This window comes from Mus caroli, chromosome 1, assembly GCF_900094665.2.
Source record: "Mus caroli chromosome 1, CAROLI_EIJ_v1.1, whole genome shotgun sequence".
Classification (NCBI taxonomy): domain Eukaryota; kingdom Metazoa; phylum Chordata; class Mammalia; order Rodentia; family Muridae; genus Mus; species Mus caroli.
In genome coordinates this window covers 125,184,112-125,191,255 of record NC_034570.1, presented here as the reverse complement: position 1 = coordinate 125,191,255, position 7,144 = coordinate 125,184,112, and positions in this window count along the sequence as shown.

Genomic DNA, 7,144 nt, shown 5'->3' with positions numbered 1-7,144 from the left:
TTTCTGTTTTTGACAGGGTCTCACTATGAAGTTCAGAGTGACCTGGAACTCACTAAGTAGACCATGTTCTCCAGGTATAAAGCACTAGATTGGCAACTGTAGTGTTTAAGAACTTGAATGATATACTTCTATGCCCCTTGTGTTATCAAAGTTTCTGTTGGAAGATCAGCTGTAGTTCTGATAGACCTGACTTTATTTGTGACTTGATATTTCTCACTTGGAGCTCCCAGTAAACTTCCTTTGTATGTAAAGAATATGTTTACAAACTGCAATACAAATATGTTTAGGATTTTAAACATAACATGACATGGGAACCTCCTTTCTGCCTATTTGATGTTCTATGTGCCTCTTGTACCAGATTGGACCTTTCTTTCCCAAGTATCAGGAAATTTCCACAATGATTATACTGAAAATCCTTTCTGTGCCATTTGGATGGAGCTCTTCTTCTATGCCCATAACTCATATGGTCTTCCAATGGGATCACAAGGTCATGCACTTTCTGTTCATGTTTTTAAACACTGACTGTCCTAGACTGAATCTTCAATTCCTCTACTCTGTCTTTAAGTCTTGATGTTCTGCCCTCTTCTTGAGCCTTCACACTGATAAGGCTCTCCACTGAGATGTTTATTTGAATTATTGGATTGTTATTTCCAGCATGACTTCAGTTTGAGTTTTCTTCAGCAATTTTAGTTACATAGAATTCTGTGTTTTCATAGTTTGCAATAGTATCTTTTCTTTTTCATTCAAATGTTTGTTTTCTCTTGGAATTCATTCAGAACTTATTCACACCCTATCTGAGTCAGGGTTCTCTAGAGAAACAGAATATATAGGGTGAATACACACACACACACACACACACACACACACACACAGGTGATTTATTAGAATGGCTTACAGGCTATGGTTCAGCCAGTCCAACAAAGGCCTGAGAATCCAGTAGTTGTTCAGTCAATGAGGCTAGATAAACATCGAGCTGGTCTCCAGTCTTCAGTATATACACGTGAAACCTGGAGAAGTAGGCATTGAAGGAATGGATTTGCTAGCAATAATTAGATCAAGCAGGCAAAGGGAACAAGCTTCCTTCTTCCATGTCCTTTCTATAGGCTGCCAGCAGAAGATGAGGCCCAGATTAAAGGTGGATTTTCGCACCTAAAAGATCCATATTAGGAGCCGGAGAGATGGCGCAGTGGTTAAGAGAACAGACTACTCTTCCAGAGGTCCTGAGTTTAATTCCCAGCAACCATCTGCGATAGGATCTGATTCCCTCTTCTGTTGTGTCTGAAGACTTTAGCAGTGTGCTCATACATTAAATAAATAAATCTTTTAAAAATTCGTATTAGAAGTAGTTCTTCCCTCTTCAAATAATTTAATCAAAACAAAACAAAAACCCTCACAGGTGTGCCCAGCCATGTGAGTTTTGATGTAGTCAAGTTGACAACCAAGAATAGCCATAAAACTCGCTCATTCACTTCTTTAAACATTTTTATCATCATTCTTGTGGATTTTGTTGTCTACAATCGCGTCTAAATCACTCTCATCAGGGTAATTTACTCCAGGACTGACAGATTTTGGAGAAGGCACGTTGTCTTGCCTTTTTTACTTTACTTGTAGTTTGCATTGCCATTTGTGGTTTTTAAAAAAAAACATTTATTTTATTTTATGTACATAAGTGGTTTTGCCTTCATGTATATATTATACTATGTAATACCTGCTACCTACTGGGGTCAGAAGATGGCAGAGGATTCTTTGTAACTAGAGTTTCAGATGGTTGTAAGTTACCAAGTGGAAGCTAGGAACCAAATTCGTGTTCTGTGAAAGAGTAACAAATGCTCTTAACCACCGAGACATCTCTCTAGCCCCTTTATTTGGACTTGCACATCTGGAGTCAGATCATTATTTGAATTTTAAAAGATTTGTTAAAGTAAGTTCTTTCAATTGGAAGTGTTGGTAATTTTGGGGAGAGACTAGGTTGTAGTAGACTTGAGAGGTATCACTTTCCTCTGTAAAATTGATGTTTAGGGAATCAGGCTCTATCTCCAGCCATTCTCTGAAAAGAACAAAACAAAACAAAAACAATAACAAAAAGTTACCATCATACAGTACACCCACTGACCCAACTGACTATACAACAACCACCCCTACTTAGCATTTATCAGTAGTAGTACTATGTGCACTGATTGTGTAGTGGGCATAAGCGGAAAGAAAAAGAAGGAAAAATACCCAGTAAGATTAGTAGCTCATATTGGCATAATAGAAAGTAGAAGAGGGGAGCATAAGTGTGTGTGTGTGTGTGTGTGTGTGTGTGTGTGTGTGTGTGTGTGTGTGAAACTAAGGGCCAAAAAGTAAGTAAGTCAGGGGATTACTGACTACATATAGACAGAAGAGAGAGGCAAAGAAAGACACGGGACCACTTAATATAGAACAATACTGTCTCTAAGGAAGCTGAGACCAGGGACCCTGAAAAACAGATCAGACTACGTTCTTTGGATAGAAAAAAGCAGAAGGGAAAAATGAGAAAGTATTAAAAGAAAGATAAAGGGGAAGTGATATAGGGCGAGAGCAGAGCAGAACCAGTGTGTCCTTCAGAAACATCCTGGGTATCAAACACAGACAGGTTGTGCAGAGAAACCTGGGTAAAGATACAGAAGATGGTTGTCTTTTGTCCGAACTCTCTCACACTCCCCTGCCCCTGGAAGGTTCTGCAATGGGTGTCCCCCCTCTCCTTTCTGAATCTGTGGATAACCTGATTACTCTTGCAGTGCTTCACAAATGAAGTCTCTAATCTGGCCCTGCCTCTTTGAATTCCTGCTAGCCTGAACTGGGCATCTCTTCTCAGTGTCTTGAACACTGTTTAGAATCTATATGAAAGTTTGGTTTCACTACGTTGTCAGCTTACTGAGTGACTGTGGTGGTTTGAATGTAAAATGTCCTCCATAGGCCCAGGTGTTTAAACACTTGGTTCCTAGTTGGTGGAACTCTTTGGAGATGTCATGGCAGATGTAGTCTTGTTAGAAGTGCATCACTTAGGGAGGATTTGGGGAGTTTAAATCTTTGCCCCATTCCCAAGTTGCTCTCTGCTTTGTTCTTGTACTTGAGATGTGATGACAACTATGCCAGCAACCTTGCTTCTATATCATGATGGACACTTACACTTCTAGAACCATAAGCCAAACACTCTTTTTTCCATAAGTTCATGAGTGTTTTATCACAACAACAGAAAAGTAGCAAGTACAGTTATATTCATATTTGATTCAAGATTTCTCACAGTGTTCTTCTGTCAAGCTTCAACATATAGTTCAGTGCTACCTGAACTAAACTCTTGGAAATGGTGGTTTGACAAGGGTCATGGGTTTTTAACTGCACCACCAGCAGCAGCAGTAGCAGCAGCAATTTTTTGAAATGGTATTTTGCTTCTGCTCTGTTGGTTATCAGTGTTGAGAAACAAAGCAAAGAAGAGAATGATTCCCCAGGTACTTCTGTTATTGTGCTGATGTCTTGAGTATGACCAGGAAATACAAGCAAAGAGAACAAAGTATGTGCAAGCTAAGAGTAGAACAGAACTGTTTAACAATGATGGGGGAAACATGTCAGCAATGCTGCCTATGTATCCCAGACAAGCCCCCAAATGTCAAGTGGGCAGACACAGAAGCCATATATCTATGATGTCACCTATAACAACCTAAAGAATTCCTCTAATCTTTTGGGAACCTCGATTCAGCTCAAATTGAGATTCATAGCTTCAATGTGAAAAATAATTTCTAGATTAGTCAGTATAAAGCAGAGTTCTTAGTTTACTTGTACTGGCTAGTTTTATGTCAACTTGACACAAGCTGGAGTCATCTGAGAGGAACACCAATTGAGAAAATGTCTCCATAATATTGGGCTGTTAACAAGAAAGCCTGCAAGATATTTTCTTAGTAATTGATGAGGAAGATCCCAGCCCATTGTGGCTTGAGATACTCCTGAGCTGGTGGTCCTGGATTCTATAAGAAATCAGACTGAGAAAGCTGCAAGAAGCCAGCCAGTAAGAAGCATCCAACAATGGCCTCTGCATCAGCTCCTGAACTGCTTGAGTTCCTGCTCTGGCTTCCCTCAGTTATGGACAATTACCTGGAAGTGAAGGGAAACAAACCCTTTCCTCTTCAAGTTGCTTTTGGTCATGATGTTTCATCACTGCAATAGAACAGCATTAATGAAGACAACATTTAAATATAAGCTTAAGCGTGAGGGTTCAAAGAGAGAAGAAGTGAAGAGGTGCTCTGAAAGACAATTAGGAGAGTATGAGTGTGGTCTTCTCTGAGAGAATGAATGCTGTAATAATCCCTGTAAACTCACAGAGATCAGCCTACCTCTGTCTCCCAAGTGCTGGGATTAAAAGTGTGTGCCACCATGCCCAGCTAGCTAGTTTTTTGTTTGTTTGTTTGTTTGTTTGTTTGTTTGTTTTCAGAGACTATCAGGCATGTATACTTGGAGTCTCAGGAGAGACTTGGAACAATGTTGGAACTGTTAAGAAGATGGAGCAGGTTTCTCCATCAGGACCAGTTAATAAAAGTAAAGCTTTTGGGGAACAGGGTTGGGGATCATGTATGGGGAGGGGGGAATGAGAGGGCTGATAGTGAAAACAGAAATCATGAGGGCATCTCTGGGACTAGCTGGAGACCTAGGATCAGGGAGGCTCCTACTAGCGGGGGACATGGAGACAGAACTGGCCACCTCTATAGCCAGGTGGAATTTCCAGTGGAGGGAAAATCCCACAAAACCTTCAACCCAAAATGTGTCCTGCCTACAAGATACAAAGGGATAAAGATGGAGCAGAGATTGAGGGACTAGTCAACCAATGACTGGCCCAACTTAAGACTCATCCTATGTAAGAGAGACAACCCCTGATACTATTACTGATTCTTTGCTATGCTTGAAGACAGGAGCCTAGCATAACTGTCTCCTGAGAGGCTTCATCCCACAGCTGATGGAAGCAGATGCAGAAACCCACAACCAAACATCAAGCAGAGCTCGGGAGTCTTGTTTGTTTGTTTTGTTTTTTTGTTTTTCGAGACAGGGTTTCTCTGTATAGCCCTGGCTGTCCTGGAACTCACTTTGTAGACCAGGCTGGCCTCAAACTCAGAAATCCGCCTGCCTCTGCCTCCCAAGTGCTGGGATTAAAGGCGTGTGCCACCACCGCCCGGCAGAGCTCCGGAGTCTTGTGGAAGAGTTTGGGATAGGATTAAGTGAGTCATCGGGGTCAAGGAGACCACAAAAAGACCTACAGAGTCAACTAACCTGAGTCCACAAGGACTCACAGAGACTGAAACATCAACCAAAAGGCATGCAGGATCTGGACCTAGGCCCCCTACACATTTGTAGAACACATGCAGTGTGGTCTTCATGTGGGTCCCCTAACAATTGGAGTTGAGGCTGTCTCTGACTCTGTTGCCTGCTATTGGCTCCCCTTCCCCTAACTGGACTGCCTGGTTGGGTCTCAGTGGAAGAGAACACACGTAGTACTTCTGTGACTAGACATCCCAAGGTGGGGTGGTACCCAAAAGAGACTTCTCTTTGGGAGAGGGCAATGTGGGGAGGGATTTGTGAGGGTGGGACTGGGATAGGGTGGGGAGATCGGGTGGTAAAGTGAATAAATAAATTAATGAGGGGAAAAAAAGAAAGTAAAACTTTGGCAGAGCATCTGACACACAAGCTTACACATCTGGTGCCATGGTCGTTGAAGAGCACGTGCAAGTTCATCAGGCATAGTTGAAATCAAGAAAACAGGCACACAAACTATGGGAAAGCATGAGATGAAAGAAAGAAAGAAAATCAAAGGATGGAATAATCTGAGAGGCAGGCACAAACAAAACGAAACTCAAGAGTGGGAGAAGAGCAGGTAGAGGTCTTGTTCATAGGAAATACACAGAGCTTGGGTAGAGTGGGAGTGCCTGTGGTGCCCTTGGATAGTCCATGGTTTTAATTTGCTGTGTGACTCCACAGCTTTCAGGTGTCCAACCATTCACGTTGCAACACAGTGCTGTCATCTAAAAAGACAGTGCTTGAGAACCTTTTAATCATGTTACCAAAAAAGTGGCAAAAATGTTTTAAGTGAGTTTGTGATTTCACATCAGGTGACATTCATGACTGTCCTTTGCTGTAGACAGTGCACAGATTGGACATGGAAGTTTATAACTCACTGAATTAACTATGTAGAATATACAGTACAAGTTGTCTTCTGATGTCAATCATCTTTTAATTTTACTAATGGAATCTTGAACAACCTATAAAACCATGCTTTTTTTCTGTTTTCTTCTTTTGGATTTTGTTATGCAGTTCAGCCTGGCTTCTGATTCTCCATCCTCCTGCCTCTGCTCCTTAAGTATGGGGTTACATATCTGGCTAACTTTTTCTTACATAGTTAAGTCTCACAGTCTTTTCTTAGTTTGGTGATCATGTTGAGAACTAAAATATATTTCTGTGTTTTCTTCTACCAACAGATTTTAGGGCTGGCAATGTGTGCCTTCCCTAGTGTGCCCAAATCCTGGAGTTCAATCCCCAGAACTAAAATGAAAAAATAAAAGAGGTGTGTGTGTGTGTGTGTGTGTGTTTTGTGTGTTTATGTTTGTGTTAGTATATGTTTGTGTGTATGTATGTATGTTTGTGTGTTTTGTGTATGTGTGTAAATTTGTGTGTGTGTTTGTATGTGTATGTATGTGTGTATGTTTGTGTGTATATGTGCGTTTCTCTGTGTGTGTATGTGTGTGTGTGTGTTGGTAGTGGTAGTGGTGTTACCAAGGTATAATAGTTTGAGTAAGAAGTCTCCCATAGTCTCATTTGAATACTTGGACAGAGAGGAGAGAAGAGAGGAGAGAGAAAGAGAGAGGAGGAGGGGGGAAAGGGGGGAGGAGAGGAAGGGAGAGGGGGAGGGGAGAGAGAGAGAGAGAGAGTCTCACAGGCACTATTGTCTCGCCAGCAAGAACACACGCGTGTGAACCGGATCCTTCTGCAGCAACTTTATTACATCAGTTTCAACATGAAGAGGAAGACCCCAAGCACCAAAAAGGTGCTGCTTATATACACCTTAGTGTGACGTGTCCACACCTGATTGGCTGCTCTCCCAGAGCCTCATCACCACGCCCCGGGATGGGCCATGACTTGGCAC